This window comes from Myotis lucifugus, unplaced genomic scaffold (genome assembly GCF_000147115.1).
Source record: "Myotis lucifugus unplaced genomic scaffold, Myoluc2.0 scaffold_165, whole genome shotgun sequence".
Classification (NCBI taxonomy): Eukaryota; Metazoa; Chordata; class Mammalia; order Chiroptera; family Vespertilionidae; genus Myotis; species Myotis lucifugus.
Window position 1 is genome coordinate 638511 of NW_005871213.1, and position 20622 is coordinate 659132.

The window sequence follows — 20622 nt, forward strand, 5'->3', positions numbered from 1 at the left end:
ATGCATGCAATTGGTGCCTGCAACTTTGGACTTTGCCATTTGATGTGTGGACCAATAGCTTTAGTGATGACTACTGATCTTTTGACATAAAGAGTTTTTCTTTTAATGTATGGTTAGAAAGTGCTATGGCAATCTGCACCTGGACTTGAGAACTGGATTTAGATGAGTAAAGAAGTATTTCATTCAACATGTATTCAAAAGGATGAACAATGTAAAGCAGCTGTGCGGAATATTTAAACTGAAATGCAACGTGATTGCAGAGACACTCATTTGTATGGTTTATTACGCCCACATCTTGGACGGCGATGCCTTTCTGAAAAGCACAGTTCTGGTATAAAACTGGTGCAGAGGGAAGAAAAACAGGGAAGGCACAACTGCAATTCACTCTACTTTTACAGAGTCGGTAAAAGGGAAGAAACACATACCCAAAAAAGGCTTCTATTTTTTATGCTGAGTTCCTTTTATCTATTTTTTATTTTTTTGCTGGTGTAAAAGAAAACAGGTTTATTCAGGTGCCTGGACCTGAGAGAATGGCGGATTCCAATCTCCAGGACCGTACCTCTTCCTGCCCTAGCCCATTCTTATAGGGACAAAGAAGGGAGGATGCCAGTGAGCCAAAAGCAAAAAAGATGAATGGACAGCACCCGAGCACACCAACAGCTAGCAAGATCATTGGATAAAGAGAAAAGAAAAAAAAGCTCTCCCTATGCTGAGCTTCTTTTCAATAGAGTCATTCTTAACGTTCTGAATAAAAAATATAATCCAACAAAGGAATAAATATTCAGCAGAAGGAGAGCTGAAATATTCACAAGATAAAGCGGCCAGGTATAAGGATGATTCTCTCTAACCAGTGGGAGAAGCATCATTCAGCAGTTCCTGGGTGTTTGCTTTCAAAGTCGCCGTAATCATGAAAACCCATTTTGATGAAGTGAAATTACAAACTGCTGAATACTGTAGCCCTGAATTTTATCCTAAGACATTTTTAAAGCTATATATCATCAACTTAAGAAGCCACTAAAACTTATTGCCTCCGTTTTGTAAAGTAGTTTACTTTTTGAGGGAAAATAATTGCCATATGCAAAGAAACTGTGCCTTGCTTTCTAGAGAATAAGGCCATTTCTCTACATATGAATAAATATCTATATGTTATGTAATTCCTTTTGCCACATAAACATTTGTCTTCTATGTAGGAAAACACTTGTGGAAAGAAAATAATGAAAACACTATATTCTCTTTGGTTCCCAAGGGGAGAAGTGAGGGAATAATTGGAGTCCTGTTTTCCTTCTCTGTTGAAATTCTGTGCCTCATTCGTGGGCTTTCTCAGTCACGATTCCCCCTATTGAAGATTTCCATCACACTGACTGGATGAAATGTTTTTCTTTTTCAGGATTCCACAGATTTCCCTCAAGATTATTCCCAACCACTGATTTAATCACAGCTCAGTATGGGCCATGCATAGCCCAGGAGAGGACTGGGGCAAAGACTGGATTCGCCCTGCACCAGAGCATGCTGGGTGCAGAGGGGACCAGTGTGAATACACCTGAGTGAAGAGAAACCTCCAAGTGGCCTCCTCCCAACCTGGTTGTGAAAGAGGTGTCCGTTTCAAACAGACAGTAATAAGCTTTCTCTCATCCCAGTGACACCTGTGTCCCTGTACTGCCTGCTCTGCCATAACTAGTGTCAAGGATCGGAAAGGCTTAAATACCTAAAAACACACATGCTTTCAGATCTCCTACACTTTTTATCTTTATTGTTGAAAATATTACATGTCCCCTTTGCCCCCATTGACCTCTCCCACCCCACTCTGCCCTAGGCCTTCACCACCCTATTGTCTGTGTCTATGGGTTATGCATTTATGCATTTGCATTTTTAAGAATATGTTTTTATTGATTTTTCGAGAGAGGAGTGGGAGAGAGATATAGAAACACTGATGAGAGAGAAACATCAACATCTATCTGCTGCCTCCTGCATGCCCCACACTGGGGATTGAGCCCACAACCTGGGCATGTGCCCTGACTGGGAATCCAACTGTGACCTCCTGGTTCATAGGTCGACACTCAACCACTGAACCACACCGGCCGGACTATATCACCTACATTTTTACAAATGAAATCTAAGCACTCCTTTTCCACCAGGGAGTCTTCCTTCTCCCAGTGAAATGTTAAATCAACCCATGAAAGAATTGCTTTGGTTGTTGCAACAGGTCCCAGGTAGAAGACTAGTTCCACAATAAATGTCTTCTGTTTCAATCATAATTTTCAAGTACAAATTCCTCCTGGCAACATTTTGCTGCCTCCTCAGGCTTCCAGTTTACTGCTCACTTCAGGCTGATCTGCACAGCCATCTCCACACCATTCCAGGTGTGGCTCTTGCCAGGCTCTAACCAGCCATCCTTCCCCAGGTTTATTTACCCAGGTACCCATCAAGATTTCTCTCCTAAGGAGCTCTTTCTCAGGCCCTTGCTCCCTTTGCTTTTTTAACCTGCAGCAGGTCAACTACAAAAAGCTCTTTTCCTACAAAAAGCTTTCCACACCTTGGATTCTCAGGGCAGAGGGATTGGAGGTCTTTGTCCCTTTCTTCCTGGAAGTCCTTGGCTGGTTATGTAAATTGTTCATTTCCACTCTACAGCATATATGCCCAGGCTCTCAGGAATGGCAGGGAGCATTCTCCAAGCCACAGAAAATCAGTTACAACCTTCCACGCAACTGTTTATCTAGTCCACTTATCCTATATAATAAAAGGCTAATATGCAAATTGACCGAATAATGGAACGACTGGTTGCTATGACACACACTGGCCACCAAGGAGCAGACACTTAACACAGGAGCTGTCCCCTGGTGGTCAGTGCACTCCCACAGGGAGAGCACCGCTCAGCCAGAAGCCAGACTAATGGCTGCTGAGTGCAGCAGCAGTGGTGGCAGGAGCCTCGCCTGCCTCCATGGCAGCGCTAAGGATGTCCAAGGGGAGGGGTCCTAAGCCTTCAGTCAGACATCCCCCGAGGGCTCCCAGACTGCAAAAGGGCACAGGCCAGGCTGAGGGACCCCCCCTGAGTGCATGAATGTTGTGCACCAGGCCTCTAGTATTTGCATAATGACAGAGAAGAAGCCCCCTGATTGATTCTTCCTGGAATCATGACAATGTGCTTCAAGGTGATTGCTGTTCTCCACCTGTGCACAGAGAGGTTAAAGTCTACTTATATGTAGTTTTGTGTATTTTGTGCATAAATGTGTATACTAAAAAGGCAATTTAAATAAATATTTATAACAGACAAGATAATATTTTTATAAATAAATTATAATATTATATGTAATGACCTGGATAACATTTATTTAATTAAGAAACCATATAAAAAATAAGACCAGTTCAGTGAATGTGTAATGACTACCTTATTTTTTAGGTGCTAGCCTGGCTTTTAGTGAAGACATCTTTGTCTCTCCTTCACACTATCATGTAAATGCCGCCTTTTTTTGTTTTGTTTTGTTTTGCATGTTAACCCTGATTCCATGCCTCATGTCCACCATTTAATGAATAGTCCAATGAATGGATCCCAAGTGAATGGATCCCAAACTTCAGTTCAAATGACTAGAGTAACCCATTCAGCCATCCCAGGTCTTGAGCGCCATAGAGAGATAGTCCTTTAATGTCTTTGAAATTTTCTAAATTCATTGTAGGCAGAGGTTCCATAGACTGGAAAACATTGTTTGAAGAGGAGAGGATTGCATTGTTTGTTTTATCCCCCCTGCTCCTCTCAGCCCATAAAGAGCAAATATCATCACACTAAACACACCTATAATCCTCAAAGCATTAGGCATATTGATTCTACCTGTCATTTTGCTGTTTACACCCTGAAACTCTCAGAGGAAAGAGGAAACCAGGGAAGCAGTTACTGGTGTGCTTGGCTCAGCTCGTACAGCTGCTTTTCTAGGCTGGCATGCTTTCTCATCTAGTGCCCAACATATGTGTTTGGTAGACAGAATAGAGGCGAAGCCACAGGTGGAGGGGACACACACTCCCTTGCCATGCTCTTTCAGATACAGTCTGCCTGCAGAACACACAGGGTTTTTCTCCACTTCTGCTCCCACCAGGAAAACCCACTGGGGCCAGGTTTGTCTAAACTATGTGCATATGCCTAGCAGATGTCAGAGAGAAGATAATCAAACCTTCATGTTGGCTAAGGTGCATACAACATTTTTCTCTCCAGCTTTATCAGCAACAAAGCTCTCTGGGTGACACCATTATCTTTTACTCAATTCAGACTGAAATTTGAGAGGGAAAATTATCATCTTTAAATCTTATTTGAATACCCATGTAACAAGATAAAAGCAAAGGCACATTTCTTAAAGGAAAATCAGCAGCCATATTCCATTAGCTTATTGTCTCATTGTCTCTTTGGATCACATGGAGCTGAGAGACAACCATGTGAGTGGCTCATGCCATCTGAGCCACTAGCTAATACAATTTCTCCTCCTATAAAATAGGAACTATAATAAACAAAACACAGGTTTGGCACAGAGATTAAATATGATAATATGATTAGAACACTCAGCATAAAAATATGTATAGGTTATGCTACGCTTTGGTACCTAATAAAATTAATCCTCTGCACAGAAATAGGACTATTAGGATTCTATTTTTTAAAGACTTGACTATCATAAATGTCCATGAATCCATCTGGACCTCTTTAAGTGCCTAGAATGCCAACCATCCTTGATTTTACTGTTAGTTCCTAAAAAAAGACCTGCCACTAAGCAAAAAAGTTTTCGTGGCATTATAAGCCTTTGGGTACTTCGTTTTTTAAGGTAGTTTTTAAGATCACTTTAAACAGTGCATGAAGTAACACCCTCGCTTCCACAGGATGGGAAGCCTCCCGCAGCTCCCTGTGCAATGAAGACAAAGGCCCCTGCAGTGGAGCCCGCTTCCAGGAGGCTGCCTAGAGGTGCGATGCTCAGCACCACCTGCCTCCCCTGCAGTCGCTCCTGCTCAGAGCTGCATCCCTTTGCCCTCAGAGTCCCAGGGAGAAGGGAGACACCCTGAGAAGTAATTGAAGGAAAAGTAGGGCTCAAGCAAGAAAATTGAAGCTGGATAATCCAGAAAAAAAGAAGGAAGTGTGGAATGGATGTAAACAGAAAACAAATTCAAAAGCCAGAAGGAGAGAAAAATAAGAAATGACCTCATGAATGCGTTTCCAGGGCACACGTCATGCATGATACCCTGCATGAGCCACTCACTCGAGTGACCTTGGAATGTCATTTCAACTCTCTGAGCCTCAGTTTCCCTTTGTATAGAAATGGAAATTGCATTGATGCTGTGCGGTTGATAATACACTTGAGTGAAACGTATGGTGAACACGCTAGAGAACAGCCAGCACGCAGGAATCTACTATGCCTATGTAGCAGACAGAAAGGACAATGATGGGAAGCTTCATGACAGAGCGAAGAAAATAGAATACAGAGAATGTGAACTTCGGAGTCAGAGAAACCCAGACTTTGTTCACAGATCTACTACTAAGCAGCGATTTGACCCTGAGACTCTCAGCTTCCATGTCCTTATCAGTAAAGCGCTGATAGTGAGATCTCCCTAGCAGGGATGTTGAGATGATACATGTGGCTCATTTATTATTCTGCATGAACAGTCTATTAAATGCATATCACCTCTTACTGAAAAGTATGACATAAAAATGCAAAAAATATGTATTTTCCCACCATGTTTAAACATTTGTAAAGGACACGCATATCTACTTATCCATATCTATCTGTTTATTATGTGTCTTCAAATGTTACTGCATGGTACACATACTAAGAAACAGCATGGTTGACACACGAGGAACTGAAATCCTGGAGGCAAATTCATCTCGTGGAAGGGCAGAAGCTGGAAGTCAGGTTTCTCATGGCACAGCCTCCGCTCTCCTGAACCTCACACCCTCCCCACTGAGCTTTTGTATCGCTTTGAAAAAGCCATTTATTGGTAGGAAACAACTCCAACACACCACTTTGCATCAGAAAAATGACAGACCTATTTTTCTGGAACCTCTGGATATGCAAGAACTGTTGTGGCATCTATCCTGCGACCCTCTGGAGAAGTGGGTGTGTGTACAACAGTTTGTAATGAATGGCAGAAGAATGTAAATGCCACCAGGAAAACTAGAAAACGTCTTATGGAAGGAGGGCCTTGGCAGCTGACAGTATAGTTAGAGCTTATGGCAAAGACATGTGCACTGCTAAAAGCAAAGCGAACACAGAACTGAACATGTGTGAGATAGTCGGGATCTTCAGCATGCCAGTCGGAATCACCTTTGAAGCGTTTTCAGATGCTTTAGATTCATTTGAATTTTTGCTGTTTGGTAAGTGGGACAGCTCCTAGGGACCTCGGCTGTCTGTGACGCCATACAGACGCGTGATTCCATGGTCACGGGTAAGAGGAGGGAGAGCATGGATCCCATGCCCAGGTTCTGAAAGCTTCCAGAAGGAAAAGGGACCATAACAGCTCATCAGCTCAAGGCTAGGCTGCCCATCACAGGGTGGTTTGCACAGGGAACAGTCCTAAATATCTGTGAGCAGTTGCCTACAAAATCAGAGCTGGTAACTGCCTACAATGTTGGCCAACTGTTACTTCCCTTTTCCCAGGGTTATCATTTTCTTCTATTACAAAGAGAGTGGAATCCTGGAGGGAAAGAATTGGTTTAGAATAGAACATCAATGATTTCCTTTCCAATTATACAATTAAGTTGACTAATTTTCTAGAGGAAACAGGTGATGACTTTTAGGATTGCTTATGATTCATAATTAATATGAGCCCTGGAGTTAAAGCCATAATAAAGAGGGATGAATTCATTTTTCCCATGCAATAAGCATTTTGTTGGCAAGGAGCATTCCTGAATCAGCTCTTTCCCTAGAACCCAGGCTTGTTTCTGTCAATAATACTCATATCTAATGGAAAGTAGCTGACAACTAGACAAATAAGAATATCCAATGATTTCATGCATTTTAACATCTATTGGTGCATGCTTTGTGGGGGGTTTTTTGAGAGTATGGGCAAATGAGAGTGTAATCTTTAAATCAGGGTATATTTTTTATTTTCAGTATCATGAAAAATAAAAAATATTTAAGGCAAGCTCAGGATATAGAGTAGTTGTGAACAGTGGATTAATAAACCCAGAATTATTTGAAGTAAGCAATTCCATTGCTTGGCATATACCACTATAAGGAAAAAGACCAAAGCAGCACACATAAATTGCCCCAAGTCTCAGTAATGTACTTGGAAATCACACTGGGGACCACTGAGCAAAATAGAGAGCTAATAAATCAAAAAGAAGGTTCACCAGTGGAACTACTTTACCAGTTTTAAGGGTTGGGATACAGGTGGAGTCTGCTGTTTTAATTTTCAATTCAGTACAGAATTTATGGAACTGTTTCCAACAGTTAAAAGGGTATGATATACAGCACAAAACTGAGTGTAGAAACTTGACTTCCTGACTTAATTCTACCACCAGCACTTGTGTGACTTTGAGTAAGTCTTTAACCATTCCTGGATCTCATTCACTTAACTCTCAAGTAGCTCTTACATCTCCTCCAGTTCTAAGATCCTTGGGCTTGAAGAAATGCTTAAGGATATATACCCTCAAGTTTCAAGCATTATAGGAAAGACATGAAATTAGATACCTTCAGAAAAATAGAAGAGGGAAGAAGGAAGGAAGGAAGGAAGGAAGGAAGGAAGGAAGGAAGGAAGGAAGGAAGGAAGGATGGATTATTATAAGGAGTTGGCTTATGTGATTTAGGAGGATGAGAAGTTCTAAGATCTGCAGTACACAAGCTGAGGACCCAGGAAAGCTGATGGTGTAGCTCTATTCTGAGTTTGGAGTCCTTAGAACATTAGAACTGTTTATGTAACTTCCAGTGCTAGGGCAGGAGAATATAGATGCCCCAGGTTAGAAATCAGGCAAAAAGTGAATTCTCCCATTACTCAAAAAAAATTTTTATGGATTTCAGAGAGAACGAGATAGAAACATCAATGATGAGAGAATCATTAATTGGTTGCCTTCTACATGCCCCTTAGTGGGGATCAAGCCCAAAACCCGGGCATGTACTCTTGACCGGAATTGAACCCTGGACCCTTCAGTCCACAGGCTGACACTCTATCAACTGAGCCAAACCAGCTAGGGCTCATTACTCACTTTTTGTTCTATTCAAGCTTCCAACAGAATGGATGATGTTCAGCCACATTGGGAAAGGGTTCTGCTTTACTCAGTCTGCAGATTCAAATGCTGATCTCAGCCAGAAACACCCACATATTCACATAAATAGTTTTAAACTAAATATCGGAGCACCCTGTGGTATAGTTAAGTTGTCATACAAAATTAACCATTACACTGCTCCTAGGTATTGCTACTGGACCATAAAAGCTTCTTATGAAATAAAAGATAATTAGAGAAAGAGCATCCCCTTTGATATTTAAAGATGTGAAAATATGTCCTTAAGATGTGGCATGGTTAAGCAGGAGGTGAAATGGTAGGGGTGGACTATAGTGGCCCGGAAGATAGATGCTCCCGTAAAGAAAACGGATTTCTAGATGCCACACGTGGGCTCATATCCAGGCTTAGGTAGCTGAAGTGCAATCATAATTCTGGGCACCTGTCCTGCTGATGATTTCATTTCTCATGACCCAGCCACTCTGTACCTGAAGATGTGCCCTCGGTACCATGGCTTCTATGCCCGAAATAACAGGGTTTAACTGCTAAAGATAGGAGACTGGGGTCAGGGCAGTTTCTGTGGGTTGCTTGTGACCCAATATGACACACAGGGACAGATTGTTATTCCTCATAAATTTAAGTGCCATAAAGGTCTAGAAAGGGCAATTGAAGTCATTTCTGAAAGTGGGAAGAGAGTAAATACACACTAGAGCCAGCAGTGTGGTCTATTCCACCTCACCCGGCCAGGATGTGCAGGGACTCTGCATGGGTTCTGTACTTCCCTGCAGGGCACACGAAGGTGCTCCAGCTACAGGAATATCAGCTGGAAAGAGACATCCCAGAGGCAGAATCCTGCCTGAAATGCCCGGTTTCTGCTCCTCAAGTGGCCCTACTTGATTTACAGAGAACCATTCCTAGGCAAATTGAAGAGCAGTGTACTTAAAATATTAAAATCCTACTTAAACAGATAAAGGCTTTGAGTTATAGCAATAGGTGCACTGAAGGATATAATGCATTATAGTCACTGAAGAGTGAGACCAAGACCTTTAAATCACATGGAGACACCCAGCTTAGAATGCCTTTCTTATCAAACAATCTTTCTATTGTTAATATTCTGTTGAAGTCAGAATTAGCTGTCGATTTTAGTGTTGGTAGGAATAAAAAAAAGTGCCATGATTTTAATATGGAACAAAAAAAAAAAACACAGAGCATAAAAAAAGAAGAAAGTCACCAGGCCAAGGTCACTGGTAAATTCCATAAAACATTTAAAAAATAAGGATCATGCTTTAGAGGGAATACTTCCTAACTAAATACATATACGAGGTCTATATAAGCTAATATAAAACCAGACAAAGATATCACAAGATAAATACAGACCAGTATATTTTATCAACAAAAGCCCAACAATATATTAGTAAATAAAATCCAACAATTTAAAAAATAAAATTATACACCACACCAAAGTGGGACTTATTCTAGGTATGCAAGGCTAGTTCAATATTCCAAACTCAATGAAGGTAAATTACCATGTTAGCAAGTTAAAGAAGAGTAATCGCATAATACTATCAATAGATGCAAATAAAGCATTTGACAAAATCAGAAAAGTCACAGAGAAAAAAGAAACACCAGTATACATTATGAACAAATCAAGAGGTGTCTGTATATCTGTTAAAATAGCACTCACTGATCTGAAACAAGAAATCATTATTTCTATCCATTTTAACTATGTAAATGTCTTCCAGGTAAAGGCATTTTTGATCATTAAAATAATGAAAACTCCCCATGCCTACACAAAGCAGGGGTTGAGATGTTGGTGAGGTTCAAACCTCTGGGCAGGATGGGGCCCTTGAGCTTGGTAAGGGGATGGAAATGGATTCCTTGTGTTCAGAGAGGCAGCTATCATCACATCGTCAGTGTTCTCTGAAGTACTTTATAACTACTTCATACCCAATAGCACATGTTATTTACAGCAATCATGTAACTAAATAAAAATACACTGTGAACCGTCCCTGTGCTTAACTGATTTGTCACAATTCCTCACCTCCTTGACATAGGATGAGAATTCACATGCTTGTGATGGCACCCGCCCGTGGGAAGAATGTATGTCCTACCCCCTTGCCTTGGTCTCCGCCAGGTAACTTGTTTTGGCCAATGTGGTGTCAGAGAAGTTAGCTTGGAAAGCTGGGCTTCCCTCTTGGACTCCAGTGATCTGCAACGAGAATGTTCCCCAGGTGGTTGTGATACCTTTCCTTTGGGACCCAGAATGAAAGCACATTTGGTCAACCTAAGCCCAGCCCACAGCCTGGGGCCCAGCACACTGAGATCCTGGGCTCGAAGCAGAGAGACTCAGAGCTCCTGCTGGGCAGTCCACATGGGAGCTGCCAAATCCCAAGCATACGAGTGCATTTTTATTGTCACCAAGATTATGTCATGCAACAAATGCTGGTCATTGTTGTCTCAAATTCTAATGAATGCATCTATAGAAACAAACAATGGCAGTGCTAGGCATTTAGTAAGACAATGGGATAGGTAAGAGGTACCAGAGTAGCACAGGAAAATAAGTGATTGCTTAAGGAGAGGGGTAAAGAAAAGGTTTCTCCAAATTGGCATTAACCGAGACAATTCACCAGGGAAAATGGGAGATGTAGAAATTAAGGAATTTTGTGAATAGCAAACAGGAAAATTATCAACCTACAAAAACCCCCAAAACACTACTGTTGCTATTTTATTGCATTACCTTATCTTCCTTCCATGCCCATTTTGCATGGCTGTGATTAGATTTACAAGGCCGTGTCTTTATTAGGATAATGTTATTAGAATAATATACTCTTCAATGTTACTATGTAAATATGAATAGTTAATTTTTAAATGGACATGGATCATTTTGAAGGGAAAACAGAAAATGAGGACAATATGGGGGGCCACGATCATTAGGAGACTAGTGCACTTGAACTTGTTGAGAGTGTATTATATGCCCCGCGTTACACTGACTGACATCACAGGTGGACTTCTCAACCACCTTCATGGTGGCACACACACAGGTTCTGCATGCTGCTGATAATAAGAACAGACATGCAGGCCTGTGACTCCCAGGGTGACACAGCCAGTGAGCAGCCAAACCGGGTTTTATACTCAGGCTTATCTGACCCATTAATCTTTCAAACCCATTATCCTTCCACCTTCCACACTACAGTGCTGTGATACCAACATTTCGATCTCATTTAATATTTTATACTCAAATTTTTCACTATGCAATTGGATGAAACATGTGATTATATATACTTTTCCGCCTGTTCTAAAAGGAATAAATTATCTCTCTGAGCTGCACAAAGGAATGGAAAAACAGCTTAATGGCATCCCGTGTGGAGCTGGTGATGATTACAAGCACAGCGGCCTTCAGGCTCACTTCTCAAAGGGAACTAATAGGGGGGTCTGACAAAAAGCCAGCGAAGCTCCTGTCTCTCCTTCGTGCCCCCCAGGCCTCTGAAACTAGACAATGTGGTCACCTTCTGCATTTGAAGGATGCCAGCTCCTTGTTCAACAGTGAGGCAGAGCACCCTTAAAGAGATGAATGGAATGGGGTCAGAATCTGCATTCTCTCTCCTGCCAACCATCTGAATGTCAGCGCGTTCTGTTCTCGTGGCTGCTTGGCGAGGCTTTTGTGCACCTACGTTTCTGATTTCTTATCATCTTCCCTAACCCTATTGTCCAGCTGTAATGCATGTAAGTGTGTGCATGCATTTGCATGGGCACGGGCACACACACACACACACACACACATACAGGTTCTGCATGCTGCTGATAATAAGAACATGAAAGTGACTTTCCAAAGAGCAAGGGCTTCCCATTCCTTGCGAGGGATATGCTCTTCGAACATCAGAGCCTGCGGTTTTCTTTGCAAGAGCTCCTTCCGCCTTCTCCTCACATGGTGCTCAGGTGTCACCCCATTGTGACAGTTCCCTGCTCATGGCACACCGTCCCTGATGTTGCTCTTCCAGGGCTTGGGCGCCTTTTCTCAGATATCTGTGGTGGCTTGGAAATAGCTTAATGTTGCTGCAAACGCAGCACAGCTTTCATCAGATCCACCTGGGACTCTGCCCCTTCCCTGAGCCAGGGAGAGGCAGTGCCGCTCTGCAGGAGTTTAATAGCAGCTACACAGCACCCCCAGGACACAGAGCCAATACCAGGAGAGCCAACAACAGGAAGAGCACTTGGCCAAGGAACCAGCTCCTGAAATGTATTACTTTACCAAGAATATGTCTCAAGGAAGTAATAGTCCCAGACACTTACAATTAATAAAATAATATAGTCTTCTGATATGTTTATAAATGTAGGAAAGACTCAAGATCTTATAGGACTATGTTGTTCTAGTAAAAAAATATGCTATACTTGACAGGCTTGTCATGTTTTTATTTGACCATAGGAGGCTAACGTTAGAGGAAGCCTCAGTGAGTGAGCTGCTTCTCTGAACCAATACCCCCACCTTTTATCTTAGGAGAAAACAGGCCAGAGAAATAGTCTTTTGCAGGGCCAGCAATGCTGAGGAAAGCCTCTTAACATTTTGTAATCTTTAAGAAAATGTCCCTTTTCCCATCATTTTACATGATTTTAAGCAGCCACATTATTTGTTTTCTAATTCCATAAAAACAAAACAAAAAAGGTGAAAAATACAATGATGGGTATTAGTCACAGTGAGAAATACATGACAGCCTGTGTTCATCCCCTCATGTACCAACCGAACACCCTGCCACAAAATAGCATAAAAACGAAAAATTCACATCATTATGACCAGAAAGCTTTCCAAGGGCAGGAAAATATATATTAACATTTGTCTTGAGATTTCAAGAAAAGTATTAACATCTCATTATTTGATAAGATATAGTTATGTATAAAAGTTCATTTTGCTGGCTCACTTTATTTTAAAGTATTATAGTAGAAAAATGTGAAATGATAAAACACTTGTGGAAAGGCATAAAGGAATTTGAGATGAACTAGAAACGTCCTCATATTATATAAGCAATTATTGAGGCTCCAAAAGATAATCACTTTCTATGAAGTGGGAGAATCTAGACTAGAAGCCAGTGATCTTAAAGTATCTGATTATGCAAAAGACATTTTGGGGCATATTGCACCCTGGGTGACTTAATATAAACTACTGCCTAGAAATGTTGCCTTTGCCGTGGGAACTTTGAATCAAATATGTATTAAACTCGTCGTAATGGAGCTATTTAAAACTTAGTCCTTCTTAAGATGTGAAGAAGAGGGATCACTTTGCTGCAACTTTTTCTACAAATCACTGGACAATTCAGACACTGGAAGTGCAATCCATTCTGACCATGGTTATCTCATCAGAAAAGATTTTTCACCACTTGCTGCTGAGGAAAATGAAGGCCACAAAAAATCCTAGTAGGTGATAATGACTTTGACATCATTCTTTGGCTTCATGGAAAGTCATTTCATCTTCTCAGCTATTGAGCGGAGACTCTATTCAGCCAAGTATATAAAACACCAGGAAAGAACAACCATTAACTATTATCGAACCGGGAAAGTCCCATTTGTCATCCCTGAGAACGTCCTGCCTTTCTCAGGAAGCACTGCGAAGAGGTTAGTTATGAGGCTCTGGGCAGCAAAGAAACGGAAATTCAACCCCAAAATGGCCTAAATGGGAATGATGCCTGAGTAAGTCTCCTTTCAGCAACCTCTGAGGAAGAGCAGTTCCAGGACTGCCGAATGGAGGTCAATGACATCATCACTATTTAGGTTCTTTTTAGTTTTCTGCTCTGCCATCCTCCACCTGTTCTGCTTCAAGGTAACTCATTTCATGGAAGGCATAAGCCTATAGCAATTCCAAGTATCAGGTGAAGACACGGCATTCAGCAGAACATTTTAAAAAAAAAAGGAAGGTCGTTACTTTGTGACTCATTCTGACACTAAAACCAGCAATGAAATCTATCCTACACCATCGGGGGCAAGGGGAATGCGACCTTATGACAACTCAGGCCAATTCCGACTTACTGTGGTCATGACAAAGTCACCAGAATGGAACCAGCTGATGATGTAGGAAGATGAGATCATAAGTAATTTTTCTTTCTTCATTTTTATCACCTTTATAATGTTTGTCTTATTATATTTAGGGGAAATAGTTAAGCATGCTTAAGGTCACTTTCTTTAGGTTTCTGATAGAAGGCGTAGGAAGCTTTCCTTAAAAAGCAATGTAAAGCAAAGAAAACCAGTTATAATGTTTACCCATAAAAGCAAGAAGAAAGCCCAGCTGGTGTGTCTCAGTGGTTGAGCATGGATATATGAACTAGGAGGTCATGGATCGATTCCCAGTCAGGGCTCATGCCTGTTTGTGGGCTCGATTCCCAGTATGTGGTGTGTGCGGGATGCAGCTGATCACTGATTCTCTCGCATCATTGATGCTTCTATCTCTCTCTCCCTCTCCCTCTGAAATCAATAAAAATATATTTTTTAAAAAGCAAGGACAGAATTGTTAACATATTAATGAGAAACCTTACCAAACAAAATAAATTATAAAAGGTTCATCTGATATGTGTTTACAGCAAGCATGTCAAACTTGCGGCCTGCAGCCACATGCCTCCTTTATTTGGCCCGTGTTGAGTTTGACATGGTTGGTTTACAGGGAAAACAGAGGAAAGAATATGGTGAAAAATATTAATAAAATTATAAGTAATTTTACTTCCTTGAATTTTCCGGGTGGTAGTTGCAATATTTTAATAAATATATATTAATTTGAGAGCCCACATCTCTATCTCTGATAAAAATATTACATACGAGGGAGAAATAGTCTAGTGGAATATCTTATGCTTTGTTTTGCTGTTTTTGTTTTGTTTTCTGCAAATAGCATATATTCATTTGCAACATTAAAATAGTTCTTTACTTGAATTTATTGGGGTGACACTGGTTAACGAAATTATACGTTTCAGTTGCACAATTCTATAGCCCATCATCTGTGCACTGAATTGTATGTTCAACATCCAAATAGGAGTTTTTCACCAAAGGCCTTTGAGCCCTATTTTAATCAATGGGCTTCAGGGGAGCTCAAGTCCACCTCAGAACTACATGTTAAATGTTACATGTATGTTCATCTTCCTGGGAACTAGACATGACTTTCCTCATGAGCTCTGATGATGCTGTAACCCTTCCTGATCTTGTCAGCAACCAGGGGTCCTGGCTTTAAGACATACCAAGGGTGGGCCCAGACCATAGCTGGCCGGATGTTTCAGCTCTTGTGACTGGTAATCTTCTGGATGAATGAAGCAACTTGCCTGCCAAAATCCAGTTCCAGAATCATGAGGACGGCAGTACTGGTAAAATGACTTGATAGAATGAAAAGACCGCAGAACCCAGACTTCACCTACTGCCTTTATAAGTTTTGGAAATGTGTTCACCATGTTATGGTTTTGTTTTGTTTTTTAAATATAGACATTAGTGATGTTTTGCTCACAAGATAGTATATCAGTGATCGTGTATTTTTTAAAACACCCATATTTCACTGTTGACAGTGGAGTTGAGTTCATCATAAAGAACATGAAATTTCACTTGAATGAGTTTCTTCCTGGGAAGAATGCTGGCTATGTGTTCACATGATCATAAGGTGTCGAACTTCCAAAAGGATGTATTTTGACCACAAGTGGTTAAGAAGACTCTGAAAGGCCTTTCACATGTCTCCCTGTATCAGAGGCATTTGAATGGCTGTCAATTTTTTTGTGATTGGCCTAAGAAGCAGCTGAGTTGGGGAAATAATTAGCTTGGAATTAGCAGACGGTATAGAGAGGGAAACAGCCTTACACATGGAAATTTCCCTTATAAATATAAATTCATTTTACAAAAGGGTAACTTCTATCAGGTTTTCAGGGCTTCTCCTGTGCCTGCTATTTCTTTAAAATAATCAACTTTCAAATAATCCTGTGTCAAAGAGGCATATTTTGGGGTAACAAATCCCATTCCCCTTCATATGCAAATATTTCATTTACATGCTAACCTCATAAAATAGATCAGATTTCCCAAGTTTAAATTTCTTGTTGATTTGACAGAAAATACTGCCAGCAAAATACATTAAGTCACTAGAATGAGAACAGCAGCAACAAACTAATGAATAACTATCACCAACTGAATTCGTATTGAAAATGTAACCTACTTTATTTATGTTTTCTATTTCCCCCTAAGGAACGAAGCCTTATGAAGGGAGGTGTTCTTATCTAGGTGCTGTATCCCTACTCCCCATACCGTCACTTACATGCACTACATGCTCATTTGCATTTATGAATGGAGACAATCCAAAGGCTTCTGTGTAAGACAGATGGGCATCCAAATAACTTAAACAACTGCTATTTCTCTCTGAGGAGGTCATTAGCCTCTGTGCCTCAGGTTCAGCTACGAAGCAGTAGAATCATCAATCCAGTCTAGATATCACAATATGTTGTCATGGGTAAAACAAAACAACAACAACAACAAAACCCATAAACCTATATAACCTTTAAGCTGTTGCAAAATCCCATTTGTTATTGCAATCTTTATCCAACTAGATAGGAGTCTGTCCTCCCTTCATTCCAGACCCAGCTTGCCCAGGCGATGAATGGATTACAACATGAATCAGAACATTTTCTTTCTTTTTTTTTTAACATTTTCACTCGGAGGTATTCTTTTTTTAAAATTTTTTAAATATATATATATATTTTTTTAAATTGATTTTTTACAGAGAGGAAGGGAGAGAGATAGAGAGTTATAAACATCGATGAGAGAGAAACATCGATCAGCTGCTTCCTGCACACCCCCTACTGGGGATGTGCCCACAACTAAGGTACATGCCCTTGACCGGAATCGAACCTGGGACCCTTCAGTCCGCAGGCTGATGCTCTATCCACCGAGCCAAACCGGCCAGGGCATCGGAGGTATTCTATTTTTAATTTCCTTCAGGGATTATAAATCACTTTTCTTCCTGACCAGAGATATCCCAAAGTGTATAAATTAATGGATACACAGTTTTTATTAATGTGGATCTGAAAATTGGCTTTGCCTCACTGGTTATGTAAACAGAGAAAAAAATATTTTACACCTCTCAGACATAATTCCTTTATCTAGAATATAATGATAGTGATATTATAAGGTTCTGATATAAGGTTCATAAAATATCTAAGACAGATTTCCATCAAGTAGCCAGTTCCCTTAAACATGTCACTTTGCCCGAAGGTGGCAGAAGGTGAGTGATTCTAGATAAAGGTAGTGAAAATATTGGATCATTTGCATACACTTGAAGGGCATACTTTTTAAAATTTGACACAGCATCACTCTCTAGCACACCAGTGCTCCTTAAATGGCTAATAAAATGAAATATTAGTATTCCAAATTTAGTGTACCATAATTCAGCAACGACTAAAGAATAAGATAAAGTCATCATTAAATAAGGTCATCTGAGCATAAAACACATTTATCCCCTGATTTCTCTCTAGAAGACACACTACTCTTGACTTACATGTCCTTTGTCAACATGATGCATTGGATGAATTATTTTCTATTTAATGCTAGGGCAAAAACATGTTTTATTTTTATTGACCTTGATATCTTCTGTTTAGAAATACAAGCATCAGAATTTTCGAAAATGTGATTATGGCTCTGATCTATCTTTCTACCAGTGGACTTTTTAGTTGCATCATGTTCTACCCAAGAGTCTCCGTCTTACATGCTGTCCTGTGTGTTCCACAGAGTGCCAGCTTATTTTCTGCTCTTTAAAGTAATATAGAATCACAGATAGAGGATCTGTAAAAATCCTATTTAATAAAAGCCTAATATACTAAGTGTCTGGACGTACAGTCAGCCGTTCAACCAATCAAAGCATAATATGTTAATGATATGCTAAGGCTGATCAACAGCTCACTATGATGTGCACTAACCACCAGGGGGAAGATAGTCGACTGGTTGACCAGTCGCTATAATGCACACTGACCACCAGGGGGCAGACATTCAACACAGGAGCTGCCCCCTGGTGGTCGGTGCGCTCCCACAGGGGAAGCGCTGCTCAGCCAGAAGCTGGGCGAGTGCAGCGGTGGTGGCGGGAGCCTCTCCTGCCTCCATGGCAGTCAGACATTCCCCCAAGGGCTCCCAAACTGTAAGAGGGTGCAGGCTGGGCTGAGGGACCCCGCCCCCCTTCGAGTGCATGAATTTCATGCACTGGGCCTCTAGTTAGTTTATAAAAACAGACCAAGGTAGCTCTGACTGAAAATCTGCTTGCATATTTTTAAAACATGATGTTTTATTATAGAGCCTAAAGTTATGACTGATTATATTTTTTCACAATAGTTTCTTGCATTGTTATAAATTAGATGCACACACTGAATTGTGAGTTCTGGCAGGAGTATTAGAAAAACAACTTCCGAGGTCATGGCAATGCTTGCTGAGAGCAATGGCATCAAGCTCCTTAAAAAATTATTTTTTCCCATAAACTAAGTTGGTTGAATTCAACAAACACAATTATAATAAAAGATGCCTTTCATTAATAATGTTATAATAAATTAATAGTCTCATAATTTGTCACTCACCTGGGACACATTCAGAAATGAAAAGTGAGTGTAATTAATATCATACCAAGAAATTAGTAAAAACTGAATCTGTCTCAAACATCTAGAGGTTTAAGTTCACCCTGTTTATCAAGCTCCTACTATGTCTTTGTGAGGCCCTTTAAATACATAATCCTCAGTTTGATAAATACAGGGACAGGCAAAAGTAGGTTTACAGTTGTAATATCCTATATAATAAGAGCCAATATGCTAATTAGACCAAACAGCAGAATGACTGTCCAGACTACCTTCCGGATGAAGCCGAGGCTGCGAGGGCCAAGCCCCTTGCATGAATTTTGTGCACCAGTCCTCTAGTAAATAATATAATAATTAAAGAAAAATAATACAATAATAGACTGTGTTTCACTTACTCAAAACTGTAAATCAGCTTTTACCCACCCTTGTATATCTGCAAGAATACTAATAACTTGCCCAAGACCATACCAATTTATATAAGATTTGAAGATTTTTTTTTCTCCAATTACATCTCCTTTCTACTTTGCTACATGGCCTCCAAGCAAACATGTGCTTCAGATCCCCTTTGTGATATATCACACAAGATATAGAAGAGATAAGTATCTGTGCGAAGACACGGAATATGGCTGGTACAGTGTTTGTGAGGGAAAGCACACGTGTATAGGAGGGATTCATTCTGAGAGGGGCACCTCCCTTTCAACACGGTAACAGAACAGCTAACCTGTACACACTTCGTGGGCAACACATCTGAAATGCTGCATAAAACAGAACACTCATTAAAACTTGTGGGTGAGTTTCCGAGAAAAGGGTAGAAATAACCAATCTCCCAAAATAGGAGAGAAAACTTAATAGCCAGGGGACGGGGGAGCTACCGTGACTACACTGAGAGTAAGTTTCCATCTTGAGCACTAAAATACTTGAGCTTTCAGAGGCATAAGGTGCGGGGGATATAAGTGCTGGGCGCCCTTGAAGCAGAGGATGTAGCAGAGACCCTGCCCGTCACTAGAAGGAGCGAAGTCCCACCTGAGGGGTGGCGCTGCCCCAATCGTGGAGGCTTGCATTTTTCTGTGGCAAAAACTGATCACTTTTCAAAATGTTTAAAAAGGACATTTTTTTGAAAAATATAGAGAAAAAAGTTTTAAACTATAAATGTTTACTAATTTCTATTTGAAACCTCAATTACACATCCATAATGAGAAATGACATACTAAAATAATAGATTTTTGTATAAACCGTATTCACAACATATATTATTGTCAGCTTCAACCAGAAATGCAAGCATAAAAGTTTCAGAGTATTAAAAAACTTTTAAACTTACATAGAAGCAAACAACAACTTCCAAAAAATATAAGGTGTGACTTTCATTTTTTACATATAAGTATCTTAATGTGAATATAATTTCTAAAATTAGATATTCAAAAATACATCTATTCTGCATCTACTAACAAGGCTAGCTGCAGGGACTGTGCGACAAGAGGCTAGATAAATTAGCATATATTACCTTCAGTCTCTGATGTGGTTTGTAAAGAGGACAAATCTGTTGGCATAAATAACAGCTCATATGAAAGCATAAATGAGACCTTTCATAATCAATATGTTATATTCACTGAAATGTCAGTATTTATTTTCTGCTTCCTGTTCTGGTTAACTTTATAGTCCTCTCTGTGTATTATGTATTAAATTTAAACGTAAGTGTGTTGATTAAAATTTGTACAGTGTTTCTGCTTACACAGATCTGGAATTAAACCCTGACTTTTTAAAAAATGTATTTTTATTAATTTCAGAGAGGAAGGAAGAGGAAGAGAGAACATCAATGATGAGAGAGAATCATTGATCGGCTGCCTCCTGCATGCTCCACGCTAGGGATCTCGCTGGCAACTGGGC